At 41.4% G+C, this 27690-nt stretch overlaps 1 long non-coding RNA gene across 1 annotated transcript in view; it reads right to left on the reverse strand.

Annotated features, from left to right (window-relative positions):
• Positions 1-27690, reverse strand: part of LOC311602282 — a 126198-nt gene that overhangs the window by 74509 nt on the left and 23999 nt on the right. The window contains exon 2 of the long non-coding RNA XR_014780714.1: positions 389-607. This is a non-coding gene — a long non-coding RNA (uncharacterized lncRNA). The remainder of the gene's footprint in view (positions 1-388; positions 608-27690) is intronic.

Consider the following 27690-nt stretch of genomic DNA (forward strand, 5'->3'; position numbering starts at 1 on the left):
CCTTTAAGAAAGTATTATTTATCCTATTTAAGTGAGCCTAACGTTTTGTGTCTAATATATTCTCTATCCAATCTTGTGCCTGTGAATCTAAAAACATCTCTCTAGATCTTAAAGCATCTTCTTAACTCCCAAGCAACTAACCATAATTGTGTAATATAACTATTTGACCTTCCACACTGCCATAGGTTTGTGAAGGAATAAAATTAATTACCTTAATAAAGAGGAAGTGCATGCTAGCAGCTTCCTAAAATAAGAAATGACAGAGACAGTTCACTGAATGGACAGCCACACAGAAATTCGATAGTATTGGAGCATCATCTTTAGCCTTTTGGTAAACTATAGCTGATAGATATATCTGGGAAGGAAGAACTATTTATGATTTGCTTACCCTGTCTTGGCATAATCGGCAGTCAGCACAAGCTACATCCAGGCTTGCTCATTTTAGGCAGAATTCTGGCTGTGTTAGGAAGAACGGCATTTCTTAGTCCAGTGGCTTTTTTGGTACATTTGAAGCTATCTCCATATGGAAGTTCTTTGATGCTCATCATCCTTGAGACAGGCTGCTGGGGGTGTTTCCAGGAGCTGGTATGTCTCCTTGTCAAAGAACCTTAAGTTAATGAAAATGTCATTAAGTGCCATTTTCTGTAGCTATCTAAGGTGTTTGAAGGCCATCTATGTTTTCATTTTTACATAAGCAATCGATAGATTCATATCTATCTATTAACTCTAGGATGGATATTTCTATAATAAATTAGACAAGCATCTGACTTGACCATGAGTTGACCAGATAACAATTAACTTGTGTTATTGAAATTTTCTAAATTGTTTATAATAGCATCTTTAAAATTACCAGAAGTAAACATTGAATTATAAGTGAGTTGTATGGGTACAAAACATATCAAAGTAGGAATGTGTTTGGTGTGTGTGTGTGTGTGTGTGTGTGTGTGTGTGTGCGTGTGTGTGTGTGTGTGTGTGTTTGTGTGGGTTCCTCACAACTAAAAGGATAAGCCCACTGCCCAGAGCAGTAGAAAAGGCATTATTATATTTTAAAATCAACTTTCAACTCACTTAAGCATATCCTCGGGATCTTTTACCTGGGTTTCTATATTTGTTGCAGCTGTTTTCATCTCACCCCATTCTACATATGGAATGGTTGGTTCTGCCTCTCAAATGTAAGGACGGGAGCCTTTGAATTTTGGTACCTAACTTAGGCTGGCATGTACTCACATTTAAAGGGATAAGCTGGCTGCCCAGAGCATTGTGTTACCTCACCTCAGTCAACATTCTATACCATTTGTCTGTGGGAGGCATGCAGCTTGCATGTTCTTCTCCCAGCCTAGCATGCGTCCTCATATTGGTAGGTGGGGTAGCCCTATTGAGCCAAAATGCCATTTGTCATGATTTCTCTCAGTGGAAGCCCTATTTTCTGCTTTTATCTTAATTCATTATAAATTATTCAGATTACATCCTCATTGTTGTCCCCTCACTTGCATCTTCCCATTCCCACCCCTCCCTCTTCTGCACTATTCCCCTCTCCTACGTCACTGACAGAATGGGACCTGCTCCCCCACCATATGACCAATGCCTCTCAGGTCTCCTCTGGATAGCCTGCTTCCCCTTCCTCTGTGTGCTACCCGGCCTCCACACCTAGGGGAAGGGATCAGACTATGGGCACCAGAGTTCCTGTCAAAGGCAGTCCCTCCTCTCCCCTCAACTTGTAAGGATGCCATATTTTCTAAGGAGACTGGCTGGCATTTTAGGGCAGTGTGACATCATCTTTTCCTTACATAAATCTAAGATTGATGAGTAACCATCCTCTAAGTCAGTTAGGACATTATTATCCACTTTTAAGAGAAAACATGCATAGTGACTCTAAGGAAAATTTTGTCATTTTGAATACTCCACTGTCTTTGTAAGTAGCTTATCAGCAGGGAGTCGTGCTCTGACATACTGTGTAGGCCAGGATGGTTTACAACTTACACAGACCTGCCAGTCTCTGCCTCCATGGTGCTGGGATTAAGGGCAAGTGCTACCACAGCCCATGTTCAGATATGTTACCTCAATGCCATATCATTTTAACTCAAAACATTTCAAACAAAAGTCAAGCAAAGGAACAAGAGAATTCTAAGTTTCAGGCCAGTTGTTCTATCTCATATTGCAACATCAATGTCCTGCCCGTATATTTTTTTTTTTGGAATTTAGTTGTTGCTAAAATGGGACCTGCTCCCCCAGTATATGACCGAAGTGTCTCAGGTCTCATCTGGATAGCTCTCTCCGGACATAGCTGACAGACATCTTGCAGTTAGAGAGCCCTGACCTCTAGCTGCTATCACCTTACTAGTTTCTTTTGGACAGAGTTCTTTTTTTCCTCCTCCGTTATCAGTGTTCTTAACTTGGCATTACGTTCTTCAGTTCCCTCCCTACTTTAGTTCAATTGGAACTTTTGCAGAGAGGGCACAGAAAACCATGATCAGCATTGCAAACAGTGCAACCAGGTTAGTGACAACAACAACAAAACGAAGTCAGAAAATATCCAAGCCCTCTCTGTCATGACACTGTCCTTTGAACTGTAGTTGTAGGCATAACCCTTTCTAGCATGTTTTCAACCCTGAAGCTCTGCCTGTAGGCTTTGATTCAAGAGAGATCATAGCAGCCTCTGTTGCCTAGCCTCTGTCAGCTTTGTTGGAAGCAGCAGCTTCGCTTAAGAGAGCAGCACCATTTAAATACATTATACATTGCTTCCCTACCCTTTGGCTTAGAACCCCTCTTTCACTCAGAATTTCTCAGGCTGTAAAATTACATTCAACTCCTGCATTCATTTACCAGTAGTTGTAGAAAGAAGAATTATTCTATCTGTGTTAATGACACAGTAACTCAAGAAGGCTGTAGTTTTCTCTAACCAGCTAGTTCCCCTCAAGACTGAAACACTGAGACTATGGTTTATTTTGAAACTATAAGCACTCTGCTGGGCTTCTTACCTAATATCTTTAAAATACATATAAAAAGCAATCACTTGGCAATTAGATGAATCCCTGGGGGGCTTCAGATCCATCAGTCTGTTGCCACAGCCACATACTCAGCACCAGTTTGCCTTACCTAAACTGCTTTCTCTCTTCTCCTTCTGTTGTTTGCTCAGCTGCTTTCTCCTCTCATCTCTGGAACCCAAGCCCTGGACCTAAATTCTCCCCATCTCTCTTCTACCCAGTCATAGTCTTCAGGACATTTATTTTGTTATTTAGAGTAATTGGGGAACATTCCTCAACACCACATGGTTAATGGAGAGAGTTGATCACTTATAGCAATGCCCTTGGCAGGGTGATACCCAGATCTCAAGGCACTGATATTAGCATTTGAAAGCATAGGTGGACCTTCCTCCAACATTGTGGAGTCTAGAAAAATGCTTATAGGTCATTGTTTTCCCTATCCAAGTCACTGTTACCTAAAGTACTGCTTTCTATTCCTGTCCACAGCCATCATGCCCAGAGGAAAAAAGAGTAAGGCCCGGGCTCGTGAGAAACGTCGCCAGAACCAAGATGAGGCCCAGGGACTAAATGATGCTCATGCAAAGGCAGCAGAGAAAGGAGAGTCACTTGCCTGCTCTGAGCAAGCTTCAGGAGATGCTGGGCCAAGTACTTCTGCTGCTGGCTTCCCACAGGGCAAGGCACCCACCACCAATGCTGTTATGCCTCACAAAAGGTCTGGTAAAGGAGCAAAGGGCCAAAGAGAGAAAAATGGTAGTTCCTTTATGGCCCCACTCTCCGCTGGAAGCAAACACATGGATCTTTTATCAAAGAAGGCAGCACTGCTGGTGTCATTTTTGCTCTGCAGGTACAAAATTAAACAGCCTGCAAGGAGGGGAGATATGCTGTTTGTTATCAACAAAAGGTTCAAGGAGCACTTCCCTGAGATCCTTGAGATAGCCCGCCAACAACTGCACATGGAGTTTGGCATTGAGATAGAAGAAGTCCAGCCCAATGGACAGGCCTACATGCTTGTCAGCAAGCTAGATTTCAAGGATGATGTTGTGAGTAGCAGCACTGAGTTGGATGTTCCTACAGGGGCATTCTGACTCCCCTCCTCTGTGTGATCTACTTAAATGGCTACAATGCCACAGAGAAGGAGGTCTGGCACTTCCTGAATATGTTGGGAGTCTGTGATGAGGTCCCACACCTCATCTTTGGGAATGTAAGGAAGCTCATCACTGAAGATCTAGTGGAAGAAAAGTACCTGGAATACTGTCAGATTCCTGACAGTGATCCACCATGCTATCAGTTCCTATGGGGTCCAAGAGCCTATGCTGAAACTAGCCAGGCAACAGTGAAGGACTTTTTAGCTAAGATCAGTAAAGCCATTCCCAATGCTGCCTTGTCTCCTTATGAACAGCCTTTGATTGAAGAGGTAGAGAAGATCCAAGCCAAATCTGCATACAAACCCGAGACCAAAGGCAAAGCCAAGGGACATTCTTAGAGCAAGTAAAGCGATCCTGCTCCCTAAGGAAATAAAAGGCAGCCGCCCCTCCCATGGGACTGGAAAGGTCTACTCATCATTTAGCAGATAAGTTGTTGATAAAGTTATGGGGTGTTTTAGCAAAAATGTAAACTTGGCATTAGAATATATGTTGACAAACTTTAAAGACTGTGCCTTTCTTTCTGTTCATCAAGCTGAATATTCAAATTTTTTATTCACTTGAACTACAAACTGGAACATGGCATTTATAGAGGAAAAATCTTGGAAACAGAAAAAAGTATGTAACAGAAATAGTTGAGAGTGACTAGAGGAAAGGTTTGTCATTTGTAGATTTGTTTACTCAAGTTACCTATTTCAAACTTAGAAATGTATATTTGCATTTGTTTTTGATATTAAAGAATGCATGAGAAGTTCAATCACAGTGAATCAGATCTTCTTTTCAAGGGTTTGCACTACCTAAACATTACATATCCCGTCTTGGGAAGTCTTCAGGCTTTATACTGAAGATGTTTATGGAAAGTAGATGAAGCATCTGCCCATTCCGTGGTAGATTCTAGAAGAAGCTCTCATTAAGCATGAGTATGGCAACTGATCCTCTTCCCACTGAGGTAAGAAATATGTTTCTGTGGCGTTGGGCAGAGAACATTTTAAAATAATTTTTGAAAGAAGTTTTTAGATAGTTTCTTTTATTGCTATTGCAATGGTGAATATTCTGTGGCATCTATTTAAACATGTAGAAATATAATCTCAGATAACTGTCAGTGAATCAAATCATGCTTATATTAATGATGCTCACACTTTATGAAGGTCAGACAAGGCACCTAAACTCCATAGTGCTGTCCACTCAGCAGTGTTTTCTCAGTCCAACAAGAAGAAACCTCTCAAATTAATTTCTCATTATTGCCCAGGTTTTTCCTGTGTAGGTACAACACCCATCTACTGTGGGTCTCTGCACCTATCTCTATCAGCTGCTGAATGAAGACTGTAGTGCCTGTTTCCTGTCTGCAAGCATAGCAGCCTGTCATTTAAAGTGACAGGGGTTGGCTCTCTCCCATCCTGTGGGTCTCAAGCTGGGCCACTCATTGGTCTGCCATTCCCTCAATCTCTGCTCTTTATTTATCCCTACACCTCCCGTAGGCAAGGCAAATTTTGGTTAAGTGTGTGGGTTGGGGAACCATGTAACTGCAGATGGTGAGCTGGCACAAGAGGGAAGATGAGGTGTGCCCGGAGACTGAAAATTTTCATCTTGAGACAGGCAGAGGCAGGTGTTGGTCCCTTCAGTCACTGTTGTGGGCCTGCCTGTCCCAGTTCATGTAGTCCACCTCTGGCAGCCTTGAGGCGGTCACATAGCCCGGTGACCAGGTTGTAGTATAAATGTCCTCTCTCTTGTTATAAGGTAATGTTCAGCAAGCATTCCTCTTCAGGAAACTAAGGCATTGTCAGCACCTTGGCTCTAGCCAACGATGTACATTCACCCTGAAAGCCTCCACCTGTACCCCAAAAGCATGAAAAGCATCTGTTCCACCCAATGAAATGAGTTGTTTCGCTGAAGCTGTCCCCCAGAAGACTGTTTTACAGGCCATGCAGCTAAACTCATTAGTGTATATAACCAGAATGGATTGACCTGTGATAGATTGTAATGGCCACAAGCCTCAGTTTTGAGAGGAGGGATATATTTATCAACACACTATCTAGACAGGAGCACACTCTCTCTGACTTTAGTGTCTTACTGGGTTTTTTTTTCTTCCTGGATTGTTGGGAAATCCTAACAAAAGATCTGCTTATATATCAACAGGTATTATGAAACTAGTTAGCAGGTGTTTGTTGAAGAGCCTGTTGTAAGGCATGAGGGGACTAGAGAAGGGAACTGTAGAAATTTTAGCTGACTGTCTATCTCGTAGTTTAGGAAGAGGAGGAAGTGGGCTGCCAAAAAGAATTTCAAGTGGAGAAATTTCCCCTTTGTGAGGAGTACCTTATAGGAGCCCAATGGGAAGAAAGATAGCCAACCTTCACTAGGAAAAATTCTTGTAAAAGCCTCCTTATAGTAGTAACCTTTGCTATTTCCAGTCTGCTAAAAGAAGACTCTCCTCAACCCAAGAATGTATCTGCAAATACAAGGAGGTACTTTATTCCAATTTTGGCCTGGTTTCACCTCTGTAAAATCCACCTCCCAGTGTTCTCTAGGCTTCTTGCCTCACACTGTGACTCTAATGGGTACAATGAATGGTGTTCCCATTGTTGTTTGGACACAACTTGTTTTGGGATGTTGTGGAAAACATTTCACTGCTATCTAAGGAGTATCTGAGATTTAAGGCTCTTAGAATGGGACCGAAGGTCTCAAATGTAATCAGTGTATAGCAAAACATCATTAGGAATCATTTCATTGATTTTTTTTTACCAGTCATGTTTGGTTCTACCCTATGAGCCAGCTCCATCCCGTATCTGGTTCCTGGCCATCCAGGCAGTAGAGAGCATGGGCTCCCTCACCTGGCATGGGCTCCCTGTCATTGCATAGGACTCAAGTTAACCAAACATTGACTGGTCACTACCACAAATTCTGTAGCACCATTGTCCCAGCACATCATTTAGCCAGGACAGAATTTATGTTGAGGGTTTTGTGACTGAGTTGGTGCCCAAGTTTATCTCTCTGTAGCCTGCAGAGTAGCTTCTCATCATGGACGTGTCTAGTCATTATCAGGGTGGCTTCCTCCAGCAGCATAGGAGAGCAGGTGCAGAGACCCACAGACAGACATTATGCAGGGACAGTGGTAGTTGGAGGTTTCCATCCTCCTGGAAATAAGAGAACCTCAGGGACTAGTGGGAGGAGACATTGTGGGAGTCAAAGGGGATGGAGGATGCCAGGAGAACATAGGCCAGGGAAACATCCAAGCAGAGCTTACATGAGCTCTCTTCTGGGAGCTTAACACACTTAAGCAGTAGCATGGAGCCTCCAAGGGTCTACACCGGGTCCTCTGTGTGTATTTTATGGGTGTTGACTTGGTGTTTTTGTGGGCCTCCTAAGAATACGAGCAGATGTATCTCTGACTCAGTTGCCTGCTCTAGAGCCCCTTTCCTACCTACTGGGTTGCCTTGTACAGCCTCCATATGAGAGTTTTTGCCTTCTATTATTTTATCTGTTAGGCTGTTATCACTTGGAGGCTTGCTGTTTTTTGAAGAGGAAGTGGAGAGGGAGATTTGCTGGAGAGGAGACTGGGAGGGTAGCTGGGAGGATCTGAAGGAGGGGAAACTAGTTGAGATGTAGTGTATGAGAAAAGAATATGTTTTCAAGGGAGGAAGGAAGCAAGGGAGGGAGGCTAGTAGGATGGAAGGAAGGAAAAGATCTTCTTCAATACAATTGCAGTAGAATTTTTCTTTCAAAGAAAAAAATTTAATAGATAATAAGTTACCAAATAAAATTAGCACACAAATTCCTTATAAACATAGCAAGAATAAAGATATATAAAGTCATTTCATATGAAAAATAAGTCATGAAAGATTGTCAGGTTGTGCCAGGGTTGGGTCATGTTGACTGTAAAAGATGTATAGAAATGTATGCTATCTTGGTGAGTGCTACACAATCCCTTGTATTGGCCCCATCTGGAACCCAAAGTAATGACAGGCAGTAATGCCTATCACTTCTCACTTTAGGTGAACTGACAGTTCAAGGCTTGGTGCTTGTTGTGGGGTCTGCTTAAGTCCAACATAGCCCAAACACCAGATAAATGCAGGTTACAAAAATGCATTGTAATCAAGCTGCTACTGATCAATCAGGGCTGCAGACAAACTTGGCCCTGAACGTTTGATGCTGAAGGGATGTCATATAGCATATTCAAAGGATGGGACCACAAAGCATGATGGGTGCTGTAGCATTGTCCAATCCTATTCTGATATAAGGGGTTGAGCAAGGGAGTTTCCACCAATCAGGATAGGATTTGGGTCCTGGACCTGGGAACATGAACTTGTTTCACCCTTCCTCAAGGAGGAATTATCCTTGAGATATCTGCACTCCAACCATTGTCTCCTTCCAAGTTGTCCCTGAGATGGCTGGACTCATAAAACTGTCTCTTTATGACAGAAGCTGTTTTGCCTATTGGGAGTGCACAGCTCCCCTAAGACCAGGGACTTTGAATGTTGTTTCTCCCTATGATTAAATGGAGTGTGCTAATGAAATGGTAGTACTTAGAATAAGATTTGTTTGCTTCTTTCTAATAGTCCCCTCTTGTCTTTGTACCTAAATAAAATCTTTGATGCAATGCCTTATAATCCACTAAATAAGCAGTTGTATTGTGCCCTCAAAACCACGTTTGATAGCGTTAATGCATTCTTGGCAAAAATGTGAAATGAAATGTACCACACAAGAGGCATAAGGCATAACCAGGAGGAACAGCACTAAGGGTCCAATCAAGCTGAGGATGAGAGTGGATAGCCATGGGAACCAAATGCAAAACAACGCAAACTGGAACCAGTTTTGACTATTCATCTTGTCCAGTTCCCTCTGCAAGAAATTGTCTTTAGCCTCCCTTCTCTGTGAGGCTGTGGTGGAGCACACACTTATTCCCAGAACTCGGTGCCGGACAGATCTCTGCGAGTTCGAAGATTGCCAGGGCTAAAAAAGAGAGACTCTGTCTTGAAAAAATGAGAGAGAGAGAGAGAGAGAGAGAGAGAGAGAGAGAGAGAGAGAGAGAGAGAGAGAGAGAGAGAGCGCGAGAGCGCGGGGTGGGGGGTCGAGGGGTATTTTCCTTAATTCTGGAGTCTCCCTAAAACTCCTGAATGGTTATTATAGAAATAATAATTGCTTCAAGCTATATAGCTATATAATGTCTTTTTGTTTCACATAAAGCAGGTTAAGTTCCCTGCCATACTGTAGAACTATTTTACTTAATGAATTCATCAGTTGACACATCTGAACTCATTTCTGGTATGTCAGTAGGCATTACAGGTATTCAAAAGTCTCTTACCTCAGAGAGTTCCTTTTGAATTAGCATTTGAGCCTCTTAGGTGGGACTGTGGATGATATTTTTTTCCTCTGTAAAGACTGTAGTTGACACTCGGCTGTTGTTATTGGGGCGCAGGAAGGCGGAAAGGCTAGTCAAAGGGCAGGCAATGGGGCATTTATCAGAAGCATCTGATTAGCTGACCCAGCTGAAAGACAGGGATCAATCACATAGGCTGGATGGTCTGGTTTTCATCAGCTCTCAGCAAGTCCAGAGCTCAGCCCTTTGCAGGCCACAGCTGATCCCTGTGTGGAGTCCATCAGCCAAATGAAAATCCGCGGAGACAAATATAGACTAGGTACAGAATTAACATTTCTTAGGAATTGGGTAAGGTGAAGAATCCCAAGACCAAGAGAAAATTCTCATTTTTCAGGAACAAGTAGGTGTACCTCTCTAAGTCATTCTCCGAAGCGTACAAGAATTTTTTAAGTTTACAAAAAGAGATAAATTTCAGATATGTTAGTATTACCATTGTTTGTACTCTGTATTGAAATCAACATTCCAGTAAAGACAATAGATGCCTATCATTTTGTCATAGCAGAAGCTTGGGAAGCAAGTACAAATTTTGAGCTTATGCCTATGATATGATGGATCAGTAGTGGAGTGTCTTACCGTAGGTAGACTAAGAACTTATCAGAATTCCATTGATTAATGTTAAAGGTCTGAAAACTGAAGCCTTAATACAGTAGTACCATAGCAAGGGGAGGAAATCTGAAGAATGTTGTATTTCTATTATATGTCTTAAATTATTTTCTTATCGTCATTTAAAGTGTCCTATTCTCTAACATCATAATATGCATTTATCAATCATAGAATATCTTCTTAGGCCCTAAAATATTTTCTTAGACTCTCATAATTTAAGCTTCTGTATCCCCAGACCTTAAATAAACTTTAAATATTTTTTCTGTCTAATTATTTGCCATGAGTAACAGGTGGTTGATTACTGCAACAGTCATTGTAAAGTGATAAAGGAATAGTAAAGAGTTACTTTGAGACCTGTTTTCTGAGTCTGGTAAGGAGGTAAATTGTATCAGGACCTAGTAATAGTAACTGTAGGAGACCAAGGCTTGAAGCCTGAATTTTACACAGGAAGAGGACTGAAAAGGTAGCTGAAGCCTTGGTTTCTGCTGTTCAATTGCTCTTCACACCCCTCAGAGACCTGAGAAGGGTAAATTTCACCTAAGTAAACAGGAAATGCAAAGCAATTGGCTTCCAAATCTATTGATAATGACACAGATGGACCGGCTACCTGGGCAGCCAGTCACTGAGGTTTCCTCTGTGGCCAAGGGTATTTGTTGCCTGCCCTCAGGCCCAGAAGATCTGACAAAACTTTCCTGGGGAGCAGGAACTTAGGGGGCCTGTCATACCTTGTTTATGCAAAGCCAGTTAGTAAACTTCCCAGTATCCTGTCTATCCATAGTTTGAACAATATGCTGTCAGCAGTCAAGGGAAGGGCATTGGTTTTTTTTGTTTGTTTGTTTTGTTTTTTGTTTTTTTTTCCCCTAGTGAACAGCTTAGCCACAATTGAAGCAAGCTCCAGGTGGAGGTTCTTCTGTGCCCATCTTCTTTGGAGGAGATTGGGGGTGCTGTCAGGAGCTGGTGTGTCTCAATTATGAAAAGCTTTCTATTAAACATGTTAAATGCCATTTTCTGCAGATCTCTGAATTGTTTGAGGACCATTTATCTATTTTAAGCATATCTAAATAGACAACTCGGCTTGTGTTTAGTTACATATTTTTTGATTAGCTTTGAAAACATATATAGGAGGCTAAATGAGGCTTACTCCTGTAAGTAAGCACATCAGTTCTTAGCATGACTATCAATATAATTCTCAGTATCCTAAAGAATTTGATCCTTTATAAGGTAACTGATTATTAATTTGTATATTTTTAATTATCCTTAACGGTTTAAAATAAAATGACAATTTCTTTTTTTTTTTAAATTGTCACAAGGTTATTTTTATTTCACTGGTATAGACACGTGTATATAGAAGCAAAAGAAGTTTAATTTTAGATACAGTGACATAGAATTCAATCTCAAAATTATTCTTCATACACATTATATATATATATATATGTATGTATGTATTTCTACCCTAATATGTGGTATTGTATTCATATAACTCCATTTTAATACAAGGTTTAATTCCAATACTTTGAAATTTCTGTTGCAGTCGGTTTAGGATAAATAAGTTATACAAGTGAATCGTTAGTCGATCCAATCATGGTCATATCAATTACAAGTCTATTTTTATCACAAGAATATACATCTTTTTTTTTTAATGTCGACAATGAATAAAACTTGTGTCACTTTGTAAATCTATCTGGTGCTATCTCAGAAAACTGGGAATAGGGCTTCCTCAAGACCCCACTCCTTGGAATATACCCAGAAGATGCTCCAGCACACAACAAGAAAATTTGCTCAACCATGTTCATAGCAGCCTTATTCATAATAGCCAGATCATGGGAAAATGACAATTTCTTAATTGAAGCTCTTTCAGTATTAAGATAAGATTTTTAAATATAGAGACTGGGAACTCTTTTGATTCTTAAATTGTATGTCACTATAGAACATAACAGCTCCTTGCATGACAGTTCAAAAAGTATCTATAACTTAATAACGCTGGTTAAAAAAAGGAGAGTAAATATCTATCTTTAAATCTGTCTCTGTTAGACCGAATAGACCTTATGAACTAGTGATTCTCAGTTTTGTTAATGCTGTAACCCTTAAATAGAGTTTTTATGTTGTGGTTATATCAGTTATAAAATAAACATCCATTTTGCAGGCTATTCCAGGCTACCCCTATAAAATGGTCTTGCCTCTCAAAAAGTCATGACACCCAGGCTGAGAAATTGTTCCAAGTTCTTTATCAGACTGCCAAAATTCATTGTCTTATTGTGTCAGAAGATTCTTTAGTTTTTGGTGCTTAGCTTTGGCCCTATTTTCAGTTTTTTAAAATTCATCTATTCATTAAGATCATATGTTAATAAAGACATTATAATAAAATAGCTAATAAACTTCAAAATGTCCCATAGCCTTATAAATTTAAACATTCATAGAAGCTGTTTTGATCCAGTTTTTAAATTTCTGTAAAACTCTTAAAATTTTCTTTAAAGAAGCATAAGATCACTTAATTGTGTATTTTGCAGTATCAAAATAAAGTACATTTTAGAAGAGTGTTGTCACAGAGTGTAACCAAAATAATTAGAAGACAAAACCAAATTTTAACAGTGTAAACAGTTGAGTGCCTCTAAAAGTCAACACCAAGTGTATTATTTTGATGTTATAAAGTTCGGCTGCCAGCAGGAAAAATTGTTGGATATGAATGCATGGAGGTGCTGCTTTAACATTTCATTAATCAAACATAGTTTGAAATCCTGTTGTTTTTATAAACCTGGTTGTTAAGACAGGACAGAAATTATGTAAAATCGTTTCCCAATTTAAAGTATCTTTAGAGACCTGTCTCTTTGGTTGGCTGATGCCATTTGTTGCTGCCCAGAATGGCTCCACCCCGAGTTACAGTTTTGTTACAGACGTTTAACCATATCCAATAATGTATAGGCAATAATCTATAAGCAAAACATGCAGAACATAGTAAATTCCCATATTTAAGACCAGTCAGACATTGTTGTCTTGTTATTCACACCCCATCATAAAGCCTTGTCATGTGTCTATGATAATTGTTTTTATATATTTTTGGTTGTGTTCATATGTTACTTGCAATTTGTCAAAATTTTTGATACACTCTGGTAACTTCTCTTTTTAAATTCAGTTTTGTTATGTACTAAAATTATTCTTTTGGTATGCCCAACAAAATGCATCTGCTGGTTCAAATTTAAATATTTTGAAGATACAGTAAGATTTATCATGTCATAGGTATGATAAGTATACACCATTTTATAAATTGGAGTACTTTAACATGTTAACATAAAATGATATCTTTGAGAATATTGAATTAAATGTTTTCTAAACATTTAATATTAAATGATTTTTATTAGCAGAGATTTATCTATTAATAATTATTAATATTACTAACTTTATTAATATTTAATAATATTAATAAAAATTTCCTTCCAAAACAAGTTGCAGTTTATATAATGGTCAAATATAATTCATACAATTGCTTTAAAATAAAAACATAAAGCTGATAAATCTATGATTTATATTAAGGTTGAATTATATAAATGAACAGATTTATAAATTTACTAAACATCCCTAAATTAAGTTTCCTTTTTACAATGAGGATTATAGAAAATGTAATCAAAACAAACAATAATATTCAAAATCTTGGTTTATTAAAATACATCTTCTGTATGGTTATGTATGTATACTATCTGTCTATGTGCAATTACGGTTTATTTTTACATAGTGTACTTATTGCCACATTGGCTTATAAGTAAATGCTTATGTAAACTAAAGTTGTCAGCTTGGATTGGGGCAGAGCCAGACAATGCAGAGGTTCCTCCATCCATCATGTAGGCCAGTTGAGGCCATTTCAGGTTTAAGTAGAATTTTATCTCCTGGATGGAGAATCCCTTGGAAATTGTACCAATTCTCTTTTAGGACCTGAGTCCGAGACACCTCCGCTCACTTATTTAGCTTCTGTTAAACTACCTGCTTTGCAAAGCTACTTCTCAAGCTAACATCCTGTCCTAGCTTCTGTTGAACTGCTTGCTGGTACAAGCCTACCCCTGAAGCTGCAGAGGAAAATGTCGGATTGTAGGGTTTGGCTCTAAAGACTTCTTGCTCTTGAGATCAGTGCTCCCAACCTTCCTAATGCTGTAACCCTTTCATAATGTTCACCATATTGTGCTGATCCCTACCCACAAAATCATTTTCATTACTACTGCATAACTGCGTTTTCACTACTGCTATGAATCATAATGTAAAGGGTTTTTTCTGATTATCTTAGGTGACAATTATGAAAGGGTCACTAAAGGGGTAGTGACCCACTCCTTGAGAACCACTGCTCTAAATGATAGGAGCTACACTTACATCCCAAATACAGGGGTACTCCCGGTCAGCTGGAATAAATACTTTGGATATATAAAAACTGTGTTTGAGTGATCATCTCAGTGGGCTTTTTACAACAGGTTCAACATCATTTTGGCTCATAGTTAACTAAAACATTAAGAGAAAATTAAGATAAAAGACTAAATTGTATGTAATCAGTGTGACCACATAGGTAAAGCATATAGAGATTTATAATACTCCTAAATCTAAATTTGGGACAACAATATGAGTTTTAAAATATTAAACATCTATATCTGCTTTCAAAGACAAGACATAGGTAATGGTACATCACTGGTCAAGATGTTACGTCCTTGATCCCCATCTCCATTATTGTTCTACACGGTGGTATCTGTTGCTTGAAGGTGTAGATTAAGTTTAAGACAGGATTACTCTTACTCCTGAGTAATCATTTACTATGAGACAATTATTCTCCCATGATATACTAAGTTGTTTATTCCAAAGATTAAAAAAATAACTTAAGCTAGTATATATATGATCACAAACATTTAAAGAATTTTAGGAATTCAAAAAAATCATTACTGCCTCTTTAAAAGCAAACAGACGGGGTTTTCAAGATTCTTATTTTATGAGAAAGAGAGAGTAAGAGAAAACACCAAAATAATTTTAAGTTGTCATTTGGAAAACCCACTTTGATACGTATGCACACATTTTACGGTTTTCAGGTCATCTTAATGTGTTACAACATAATGTTATATTTTAAATTATTCATCTCTTTAGTTAAAAATATGATAGAAAATTACTCATCTTTTTAGTTTAAAAATATGATAGACATAGTTACCCAGCTTTATCCTGCTCTTCATGCCTTATTCTATTTTTGACTCATTATGAACAGTAATAAAAATAAATGATTTTCATAATAAAATATTTCAATGTACCTGTCATAATGATAACTTAAATCTTTAACAAGTAATTAAAAACAATATCTATTAATGCAAATAACCTATTTTTATATTGGTTATCTAAAATGCTATATGTTTTTTTTTGCAAACATAAGCAACTGAACATTCCTTTAAGACTGACTCATTAAAGTTGTTTTCTAAAATTTGTAATAACAATCATAATGTTAAGATAAGAGTATACTGAAAAGGATTGTTTACAAAGAAATATGATTATAACTAAGTTAAAATAATATGTAACTTAAAAACATTTAAGGGTTAATTCAATACCCTAAGACATAGTGCTGGATTTTATACAATATTTAAAGAATTGATCTGTTCTTAGTATTCATTCCGTATATGCACATTTAAAACCTGTTATTTATATAATTCCATATTTTCTTCTGGTTCTTCCTGCTCTATGTAATTTTTTGACTCATGTGTAATGATATAAATATACAAGTTAAAAAGAAATATGATAAAGCATTTTTTCCTAAGAAAGAAAGTGTTATTTGGTTTAGGCTCAACCTGAACTTTCCCTTCTCCTGGCTTAACAGGAATAAGCTACACTGTCTATCAGGTGTTTTCTTTTGTATGTACATACCTAATGGGGAAAAAAGCTGATTTTAGGCCACCTACTAATTTTAAACCCCTTCTTCATGATGCCCATTTACTGATGTAAATGGTATGCATGCAAGAAAAAAAATGCTAGCATTGCATGAGTTATTACTGAAAATGGATACTCCTCATGACACCATTGGACAACTGACCAGAGAGAAACCATAGCAGAAGGTTTGGTCTAGACCCAGTGTTCTCCGATGGGGCTGGCAGTGAAATTATTATGAGCATAGGCTTTACCTGAACTGTCCATTCTCCTAGCTTGATAGGAATAAATTACCCTGTCTATGAGGTGTTCCCTTATGTGTACACACATTTACAAATCAGGTGGTATTGCAGGCCACAGCATCATTTTGAACCCTTGCCTTGTGTTGTCTGTTTCCTGATGTGAAATCTGAGTATGTGTCAGAACTACCCTGGGGGACAGTACAAGTTAGCAAGTACACTTCCTAAGAGAGTTTTAAGACACGTGAGAAAACTCTTACCCTCACATGATTTATTCCTGAAAATGTATGATCATCATGATATAAATCAGACATCTGCCCAAACCTATTATCATGCTCAGGAGTCCTCATATGGACGTGCTATAGAGCCTCTCTAGAACCTACTGAGAGCACTGGCCAAAACAGAGTGACAGAATTACAGAGACAAAAGATTCCTAGATTGCATAGATGGTCAGAGGGTAGCCATAATTAAGATTTGAAGCTAAAAGATGGCTTTACACCCTAGAATTTTTCCTCTGCTACTTTTTTTTTTTTTTACAAAAATCCAAGCACCTACAAAACTAATGTAGCCTACAAGAACATGTACCTGAGAGCTTTATTCAAAGAAAGGAACCAGAGTGAGAAAATAGCATATCAGGGCTGGAAAAGAGCAATCTAAGTTTTTTGTTTTTGTGTTTTGTTTCTGTTTTTGAGACAATGATCATGAAACCACAGATATGGGCCTGCATTAATATATACTGTACATAAATTATTAATATACACAAATATGTGAATATCTATATAACATTCATTTTTTCGCTTTTAAAAGATTAATTTCTGATATACTACATGCCAACCACAGTTTCCCGTACCTCCCCTCCTCCCAATATAGCCCTCACCCCCATCCATTCCTCTGTTTCCCTTCAGAAAAGGGCAGGGCTCGCATGGATATCAATGAAATATGACATCTCACGTTGCAGTAAGACTTTGCAACTCTCCTCCTATTAAGTCAGGAAAAGTCAAACCTTGGAGGAAAAGAACCCAAAAGCAATCGAAACAGTCTGACACAGCATCCGTTCCCACTGTTAGGAGTCCTATAAAGAGACCACTGTGCAGTAGACGCAAAGGACTTTGTGGACTGGCTGCAGCTTCTAGTTTCGACAGAGCTCTAAGGACAAGCTAACTCTCACTTTTATCCTAAAAGATGTTGGGAGTGAAAGACCATGGTCTGTAGGAACCAGGAATCGTGGCTTTAAGGAGTACAAAGGGGAGAAGAAGCAGGAATAAACAGAGGAGGACCAGTCACGCAAAGAGTGATTATTCAAAACCTTCAAGCATGTTTCTGACTGGAAATATGAGGTCTGGTAAACAGGTCCTAATGCGCATAGTTAAACTGCTGCTCAGTTTATGAGGGAAGGGGATGCTGTGTTAGAGGCAAAAGGCCTGGAGTCAGAAGAAGAAAAGATGCCAGGTACCCCAGAAGCCATGTCGATAAGTCAGCAAGCAGCAGTCGTTGTGCACCTCACGGCAGTCTGCAGGTTCACAGCAAGCAGCCCATTGAGTTTTAAGGGGATAGGACCCCAGTTCTTCAAGGCTGCATTCCTGTTCAAGGCAATGTCAAGCTGAGAGACCTTCTGTGGAATGGAGAGAATTGTCTCCTTAGAGAAAGCATAGGCTCAAAATCCAGGCTCTGCTGCCAGGCCCGAGAAACTCCAGCTTTGTGCACCATGTGAAGTTTGCCAGATGACCTCCTCCGGGTCTGGAGAAGGATGGGCTTCCTATGGAGACTGGTCCTTACCAAGCATTTCTCAGCTCTGAGAGTCCAACCTGGAGTAGAATTGGATACTATGAGACACACTGAAGCCAGGGAAAAGATGCCGACCTTTGAGTAACAAGACTGAGGCGTGTCAGGGTTCCATGTGTTGCTGGTGGACTTCTGTGTCTACAGGGCAGAGGCCTGAGATTTACTGTTCCTGGTAGGGAGGGATTAGAACAGTGGGTCTCAACCAGTGGGTCTCGAGCCCTCTGGGGATCAAACATCTTTTCATAGGGGTCCCAGATTATATAGTCTGCAAATCTTCTGTTTACATTAAGATTGATAAGAGTTGCCAGATTACGACTAAGAAGTATCAATGAAAGAATTTTATGGTTGTGGGTGACCGCAGCACGAGAAATCATATTAAAGAGTCACAGCATTAGGAAGGTTGTGGACCAATGTACTAGACTGAGGTTTTGAACTTGTAACCTTTATTTCCTGTAGCAGCACCACCCGCCACCCCTGGCCAGGAGGGCAGTTCTAAGAAAGCAGAGAAGTTTACCTGACAGCTGAGAACGAAACTGCAAACAGAAGAATTGCTTCCAACCTGGAGCAAAGTGTGTGTTGGGGTCGAGGGTGTGAGATGGTACACGGAGGGGAGGGAGGTAAGGCATGGTGGATGGGGTAGGAGTTACAGTGGGGGCTTCAGAAGCTCAGGCTTCAAAGCTCTGTGTGCCAAAGACTGGGGGTGATGTGGGGGCTGAGGAAGATTAGGTCTTAGTGAAGTCTAATAGGCATCAGACTCTCCCATGCTGGCTCCACTGCAGTGGGGGGATAAGAACCTGGCCCTGCTGTCAATCTTCAGAGCCTGCCCCTGGCCGGATGTGGGATGTGGCTTTCCCTTGCTTCCGGTGGGGAGGGGAGAAGTGGGTCTTAGTGCCAGAGGCACACGGATAGCCACGAGGTGCTGCCCAAAACGAGCTGCCTGCAAGTTCTGAAAGAGTTCCGCGGTCAAGGTAGGGACCCTGAGTGTCCACCAAAGAGTGTACACCCTACAATAACCATGGGAGCGCTGCTTTCTTTCAGGATTCAGGAGGCTTCTCCAGGAAAAATATCGGATGCAAACTTCCGGAAGGAGATGGGGACCCCGGGACCACGGGTTTAGAAAAGAACCCTGATTCTCCAAATGGGGGCTTCTATTTCACAATTAAAGCAAAGCTTTGGCTTCTAAAATAGTAATAAGAGAACGTGGAAGAAATACAAGTACACACTGACCTGTCCTGTCACTGGATTCTAAAATTCCCCCAGTCAGAGTGCAAAGCTAGGGAGATGGACTGGACTTAATCACCACCAAAATAGGGAGTTGAAATTTTTCAAAAGGGAGATGTGAGCTTTAAAACGTGTTTTAAAAGTACTCATAAAAATGAAGTGAATCAAGAGAGTACAAGCATTGATCACTAAACCCCCAAAATCAGTTCTAAATGTTTTGCTTGCAACCCCCATCCCAGAAAAATAAGACAGTGTGAAAAGCCAGGAAAAGCAGGGGGCTGTCCATGCCCAACAAGGGGTGGTGGAGTGGGAGGGCTCAGGGAGTCTGAAGGAAGAGGGACTCTGAGGCTTAGGGTAGCCACACCCATCACGTGAAAGTAGGAGGGGCCATAAAGTGGGCTATCCCATGAAGGTTAGGGTTGTTCAACACTAGGACAAAAGAAGGAGCCTATAGAGGGAGACACTATGAGGCTTATGTTAGCCAAGATCAGGCTTTGGCAGTCTGTGGGAGCCCTAAGCAGGAGAGACTATGAGGCTTATCCTAGCCATGCCCTGCAAGTGGGAGTCACAGGGATGTATAAGTGGGCGGTCCTGTGCTAATTAGCTTAGCCACACCCTGCACGTGGGAGTCACTGGGAGGCATAAGTGGCTTGTCCTGTGCTAATTAGCATAGCCTCACCTGCAGGTGGGAGACACAGGGAGGCATAAGAGGGAGGTCCTGCGATGATTAGCATAGCCACGCCCTGTATGGGGTAGACAAAGAGAAGCCTAAGTGGGAGGTCCTGTCCTAATTAGCATAGCCACGCCTAGCATCTGGAATTCACAGGGTGCCATAAGATGGAAGTGATGTGAAAATTAGCTTAGCCATGCCCTGCATGTGGGCATCACTGGAAGCCTTAACTGCAAGCTACTCCAATGGTTAAGGTAGTTCTGCTCAAGACTTCAGAGCTGTAAGTGGGATATAGCATGAGAATTAGGTTTGGCCAGCACTAGGGAGTAAGTTGGAACCAGAAGTGGGCAGTTGTGTGATGATTAGCATAGCCACACCCAGCAAGTGGGAGACACTGGGAGCCATAAGTTGGAGGTCCTGTGAGAATTAGCATAGTCACGCCCAGCACCGAGGAGCCACTGGGAGCCCTAATTGGGAGATCCCATGAGGCTTAGGTTAGCCCAGCTCAGCCTTTGGAAGTCAGAAGGAGCCATAAGCTGCAGGTAGTGTTTGGGTTAGGGTAGCCATGGCCAGCACCAGAAAGGCAGCAAGGGAACCTTAACCCACAAATATCACCAGGGTTAGGATAGTGCTGCTGAGCACTTGAGAGCAGTAAGTGGGAGATCCCATGAGAATCAGGTATGCCCACCACTAGGGAGTAAGAAGGAGCCCACAGGAGGAGATAGTATGAGGCTTAGTATAGCTTTGCCCAACACGAGGCTGTCCTTAGGAGCCATAAATGGAGGTCCTTTCATAATGAGCATAGCCACGCCCAGCACGTGGGAGTCACTGGGAGCCATAGCTGGGAGTTACTGCAAGGGTTAGGGTTGTGCTACTCAGCACTTGGGAGATGTAAGTGGGGGATACCAAGAGATTTACAGTTTCCCAGCACTAGAGAGTAAGAGGGAGCCACAACGGGGAGATAATATGAGCCATAGCATATCCACACCCAGCACTTGGGAGTCACAGGGAGCCATAACCTGGTGTTACATTGAGGGTCAGGGTAGTCCAGGCCAGCTGTTGGGAGCCATAAGTGGGAGATATCGTGAAGATTAGGCTAGCCCACCAGAAGAGAGTCCATACCTTAAGGGGGAGATAATGTGAGGCTTAGCTTAGCCACACCCAGCACTAGGGAGTAAGATGGAGCTATAAACAGGAGATACTCAGGGACTTAGCCTCGCCCAGCACTTGTGAGACTGGGCACGAGTGGGGGGGGGACAGGAAAAGCAGGAGATACCATGAGCCTTAGGGTAGTCCTGCACAGCACTTGGGAGCCATAGGTGGGAGATAGCATGAGGATCTGGGAGGCCCATCACAAAAGAGTAGGAGGGAGCCATAAGCTGGAGATGCTCAGAAGCTTAGTGTAGCCACGCCCAGCACATGGGAGTCACAGGGAGCCCTGAGTGGGAGACACCATTATACTTAAGGAAGCCCTGCTCAGCACTTGGGAATCAGAGGGAGCCATGAGTAGGAGATACTGTGAAGTTAGGCGTGATGACGTCCAGCACGAGGGAGACAGAGGAAGCCATAAACAAGAGATCCTATCAGTCTTAGGGTAGCCATGCACTGCAAGTGGAAATAAGAGGGAGCCATGATCAGGAGATACTCAGAGACTTATTGTAACCACACCAAGTCAGAGGGAGCCTTGGCTGGGAGATACCATGGTACTTAGAGTAGTCCCGTGTAGGTTTTGGGAGCCATAAGTGGGTAGTATCCTGAGACTTAGGATACCCACTCCCTGCAAGTGGGAGCCCTAAGCAGGAGATACTCTGAGACTTAGTGTAGCCACACCCAAGCCGTTGGGGTCAGAGGGAGCCCTATGCAGGAGATGGTATGCTGTTTAGCTTAGCCATGCACAGTACTTGGGAGTTACAGGGAGCCATAAGCACTATGCAGTGTGAGAGAGCCTGCAGGAGAGAGTCAGAGTGAAGCTTGACCTGGAGTTACCAGGAGACTAAGAATAGTCCTGCCCAGCTCTCAGCAGCCATAAGTGGGAGGAACCATGAAGCTTAGGGTAGCCAAGCCCAGGGATTGTGAGTCAGAGGGAGTCATAAGTGGGAAGTCCTATGAGGCTTATGGTAGCCACGCCCAGCAGGTTTGGGTTAGAGGAAACATAATGTAGGGTCCCACACCCAGCATGTGGTGGTCAGAAAGAACCATACACCCTTGATATCCTGAGATTTTTTTAGTTCCCTAAACTCTTTTAAACATCTCAAATGGACCACAGACAGAGGACATCTGAGGGATAGGGTTTGCCTAGTGTTCATGAAGCCCTAGGTTGAATATCCAGGGAGCTAAAACCATGGATCATTGAATATAAATAAATAGGTGAAAGAGTTGAAGCCTCTCTCCACAATCCTCATGTATTGCTTGAAATAAGAGGCTAATGGGAAGTTGATCAGAATGAGTTAAAAGGAAGTGACGAAATAGAGCAATGGGTGAGGGAAGTGGGGAGAGTGTCATTCACGTACAAGGGAAAAAAGACACATGAAAATGTGGGATCAATTCAGAAAGAACAGAGCCACTTAAATCCTGGTACCTATGTAGTACAACCTGGCCATTTGGCCTGACTAACCACAGTCATTGTTCCCAGGGGATTTTCAGCCCAAGAGTGCAAAGATTAGTGCTTTGAGTTTCAGCATCTCCCTCACATCTTTGTCTGTGTGTGGAAGTAATCCATTTCGTCTGAGTGCATATGTATGTGTGTGTGTGTGCCCCACTGTGTGACTGCATGCTTGTGGAAACAAGAGGCCAACTTAAGGTATTTTTCCTCCGGGAACTCTCTGTCCTGCTTTTGACATGGGGTCCTTTCATGGCCTGGATCTGGCAAGTACGTTACCTTTGCTGGTTGCTGAGCCCAAGAGATCCTTCTGTCTCCACTCTAGCACTGATAATAAAGTTCAATCCACCACACACAGTTTGATTTTTAAACATGGATTCTCGATCTAAAACTCATGACCTAGCGTTTACACGGGAAGCACATTGTGGACTGAGCTACCATCCCAGTCCATTGCCATGTCTATATATTTCAGTCGAGAGATCAAATACCTCCTTTGATACTGTAGGGCCTGGAAAAAGGAGGGTGATGGTTCTGTGCTTTTTGCAGAGCTAGGAAAGGAATCTGAAGGATGGTGGAAGACAATAAAGAGCATTATAGAATTCAAAGCTATCCGCACCCAGTCGTTTCAGTACACTGAGGCCTCTGATGCTCTTATCCAGGCCCCTGCACATTTTTATAGGGCAAGGAGGGTAGAACAGTTCCAGGTATGAGTAGAACTGAGGGTAGTCAGAAACCTATGTAAGTCAGACCTAATGAAAGCTGGTGAGAACAGGAGCCCAGTGTATTCTCACAGCAGTGTTCTTCTGTAAATGTGGGAAAAGAAATGTTAAGGAAAGTCAGGATGTTTGCTGTTCTAGAAGGATAAATTTTTCTTTCTATATTGATCACGCAGTAACTTATTAAGCCTGGAGTTTCCTCTAACCAGCTAGCTACCTCACAACTGCCACAGAGAGACTGTGGTTTACTTTTAAGCTGGAAGCACTATGCTGGGCAGATTCTGAGGTCCTGTAATCTTAGTACCTTTAAAAGCACACATAAAAACCAATCCCTTGGTAATCTGGGGACTGTCAGGGCTGCTTCTGCTCCTGTTACTACAGCCACTTACTCAGCAGCATCTTGCCTTAACATGACTCCTTTCTCTCTTCTCCTACTGTCCTCTGCTCAGCTGCTTTCTCCTCTCCCCTCTTATCTTTCACACCCAAGTCCAGGAACCTAAAACCCCACCCTCCTCTGTTCTACCCAGCCATAGGCTTCAGCACCTTTATTTAGCCAAGCACAGGTGATCGTGGACCGTTCCTTATCATCACATGGCTACAGAAGATAGTTCATCATTCATAGCAATGCCCATGTCCAGGAGGTAACCAGATCTCAGGTATTGTAATAAGTATTTGGACCTACTTCCAACATCTCCCCCTTTCTATCTGATTCGAAAGGCCATTTCTAAACTAAATGTTGTAAAAATAATTATGGAACAATCATGGAAAACAATAGGTAAGACTTACATATGTAATGTCTAGATAAGGGTAGTTGGCAACCTTAAAGAAAATATTATTTATCCCATTTAAGTAAGCCTAACGTTTAGTATCTAATTTATTCTCTATCCAATCTTGTGCCTATCAATGTAAAAACATCTATCCAGATCTTAAAGCATCTTCTTAACTCCCAAGCAACAACCCTTATTGTGTAATATAGCTATTTGGCCTTCCACACTGCCACAGGCTTGTGAAGGAATAAAATTAATTACCTTAATGAAGAGGAAGTGCATGCTAGCAGCTTCCTAAAATAAGAAATGGCAAAGACAGTTCACTGATTGGACAGCCACACAAAAATTTGATAGTATTGGAGCATCATCTTTAGCCTTTTGGTAAAGTATAGCTGACAGATATATCTGGGAAGTTAGAACTATTTATGATTTACTTACCCTGTCCTGGCATAATCGGCAGTCAACACAACCTGCATCCAGGCTTGCTCAATTTAGGCAGAATTCTGGCTGTGTCAGGAGGAAGGGCATTTCTTTGTCCAGTGGCTTTTTTGGTACATTTGAAGCTATCTCCATATGGAAGTTCTTTGATGCTCATCATCCTTGAGACAGGCTGCTGGGGGTGTTTCCAGGAGCTGGTATGTCTCATTCTCAAAGAACCTTAAGTTAATGAAAATGTCATTAAGTGCCATTTTCTGAAGGTATCTAAGGTGTTTGAAGGCCATCTATTTTTTTCATTTTTACATAAGCTATCTATAGAATCATATCTATCTATTAACTCTAGGATGGATATTTCTATGATAAATTAGACAAGTAATTGACTTGACCAGATGTGACGAGATAACAATTAACTTACATTATTGAAATTTTCTAAATTGTTTATAATAGCATCTTTAAAATTACCAGAAGTAAACATTGAATTATAGGTGAGTTGTATGAGTACAAAACATATCAAAGTAGGAATGTGTTTTGGTGTGTGTGTGTGTGTGTGTGTGTGTGTGTGTGTGTGTATGTGTGTGTCTGTGTGTGTGTCTGTGTGTCTGTGTATGTGAGTTCCTCACAACTAAAAGGATAAGCCTGCTGCCCAGAGCAGTAGAAAAGGCATTATTATATTTTAAAATCAACTTTCAACTCACTTAAGCATATCCTCGGGATCTTTTACCTGGGTTTCTATATTTGTTGCAGCTGTTTTCATCTCACCCCATTCTACATATGGAATGGATGGTTCTGCCTCTCAAATGTAAGGACAGGACCCTTTGAGTTTTGGGACCTAAGTTAGGCTGGCATGTACTCACATTTAAAGGGATAAGCTGGCTGCCCAGAGCATTGTGTCACCTCACCTCAGTCAACATTCTGTAGCATTTGTCTGTGGGAGGCATGCAGCTTGCATGTTCTTCTTTCAGCCTAGCTCTGGGTCCTCATATTGATAGGTGGGATAGCCCTATTATGCCAAAATGCCATTTGTTATGATTTCTCTCAGTGGAAGCCGTATTTCCTGCTTTTGTCTAAATTCATTATAAATTATTCAGATTATATCCCCATTGTTGTCCACTAACTCCCATCTTCCCATTCCCACCCCTCCCTCTTTTGCCCTATTCCCCTCTCCTAGCTCACTGACAGAATGGGACCTGCTCCCCCACCATATGACCAAACCCTCTCAGGTCTCATCTGGATAGCCTGCTTCCCCTTCCTCTGTGTGCCACCTGGCCTCCACACCTAGGGGTAGGGATCAGACTATGGGCACCACAGTTCCAGTTAGAGGCAGTCCCTCCTCCTCCTCAACTTGTAAGGAAGCCTTATTTTCTAAGGAGACTGGCTAGCATTTTAGGGTATTGTGACATCATCCTTTCCTTACATAAATCTAAGATTGATGAGTAACCATCCTCTAAGTCATTTAGGACATTATTATCCACTATTAAGAGAAAACTTGCATAGTGACTCTAAGGAAAATTTTGTCATTTTAAATACTCCACTGGCTTTGTAAGTAGCTTATCAGCAGGGAGTCGTGCTCTGACATACTGTGTAGGCCAGGATGGTTTAGAACTTACACAGACCTGCCAGTCTCTGCCTCCTTTGTGCTGGGATTAAGGGCATGTGCTACCACAGCCCATGTTCAGATATGTCAGTCACCTCAATGCCATATCATTTTAACTCAAAACATTTCAAACAAAAGTCAAGCAAAGGAACAAGAGAATTCTAAGTTTCAGGCCAGTTGTTCTATCTCATATTGCAACATCAGTGTCCTGCCCATATATATTTTTTTTAATTTAGTTGTTGGTAAAATGGGACCTGCACCCCCAATATATGACCAAAGTGTCTCAGGTCTCATCTGGATAGCTCTCTCCAGAAATAGCTGACAGACATCTTGCAGTTAGAGAGCCCTGACCTCTAGCTGCTATCACCTCACTAGTTTCTTTTGGGCAGAGTTCTATTTTTCCTCCTCCGTTATCATTGTTCATAACTTAGCATTACGTTCTTCAGTTCCCTCCCTACTTTAGTTCAATTGGAACTTTTGTAGAGAGGGCACATAAAACCATGATCAGCATTGCAAACAGTGCAACCAGGTTAGTGACAACAACAACAAAACGAAGTCAGAAAATATCCAAGCCCTCTCTGTCATGACACTGTCCTTTGAACTGTAGTTGTAGGCCTAACCCTTTCTAGCATGTTTTCAACCCTGAAGCTCTGCCTGTAGGCTGTGGTTCAAGAGAGATCATAGCAGCCTCTGTTGTCTAACCTCTGTCAGCTTTGTTGGAAGCAGCAGCTTCGCTTAAGGGAGCAGCACCATTTAAATACATTATACATTGGTTCCCTACCCTTTGGCTTAAAACCCATCTTTCACTCAGGATTTCTCAGGCTGTAAAATTACATTCAACTCCTGCATTCATTTACCATTAGTTGTAGAAAGAAGAATTATTCTATCTGTGTTAATGACACAGTAACTCAAGAAGGCTGTGGTTTTCTCTAACCAGCTAGTTCCCCCAAAGATTGACACAGTGAGACTATGGTTTATTTTGAAACTATAAGCAGTCTGCTGGGCTTCTTACCTAATATCTTTAAAATACATATAAAAAGCAATCACTTGGCAATCACATGAATCCCTGGGGGGCTTCAGATCCATCAGTCTCTTCCCACAGCCACATACTGAGACCAACCTTGCCTTACCTAAACTCCTTTCTCTCTTCTCCTTCTGTTGTCTGCTCAGCTGCTTTCTCCTCTCATCTCTGGAACCCAAGTCCTGGACCTAAATTCTCCCCATCTCTCTTCTACCCAGTCATAGTCTTCAGGACATTTATTTCCCTATTCAGAGTAATTGGGGAACATTCCTCAACATCACATGGTTATGGGAGATAGTTGATCACTTATAGCAATGCCCTTGGCAGGGTGATGCCCAGATCTCAAAGCACTGCTATGAGCATTTGAAAGCATAGGTGGACCTTCCTCCAGCATTTTGCAGTCTAGAAAAATGCTTATAGGGCATTGTTTTCCTGATCCAAGTCACTGTTACCTAAAGTACTGCTTTCTATTCCTGTCCACAGCCATCATGCCCAGAGGAAAAAAGAGTAAGGCCCGTGCTCGTGAGAAACGTCGCCAGAACCAAGATGAGGCCCAGGGGCTAAATGATGCTCAGGCAAAGGCAGCAGAGAAAGGAGAGACACTTGCCTGCTCTGACCAAGCCTCAGGAGATGCTGGGCCATGTCCTTCTACTGCTGGCTTCCCACAGG

The sequence above is a fragment of the Acomys minous genome, assembly GCF_964271855.1.
Source record: "Acomys minous genome assembly, chromosome: 7".
Classification (NCBI taxonomy): domain Eukaryota; kingdom Metazoa; phylum Chordata; class Mammalia; order Rodentia; family Muridae; genus Acomys; species Acomys minous.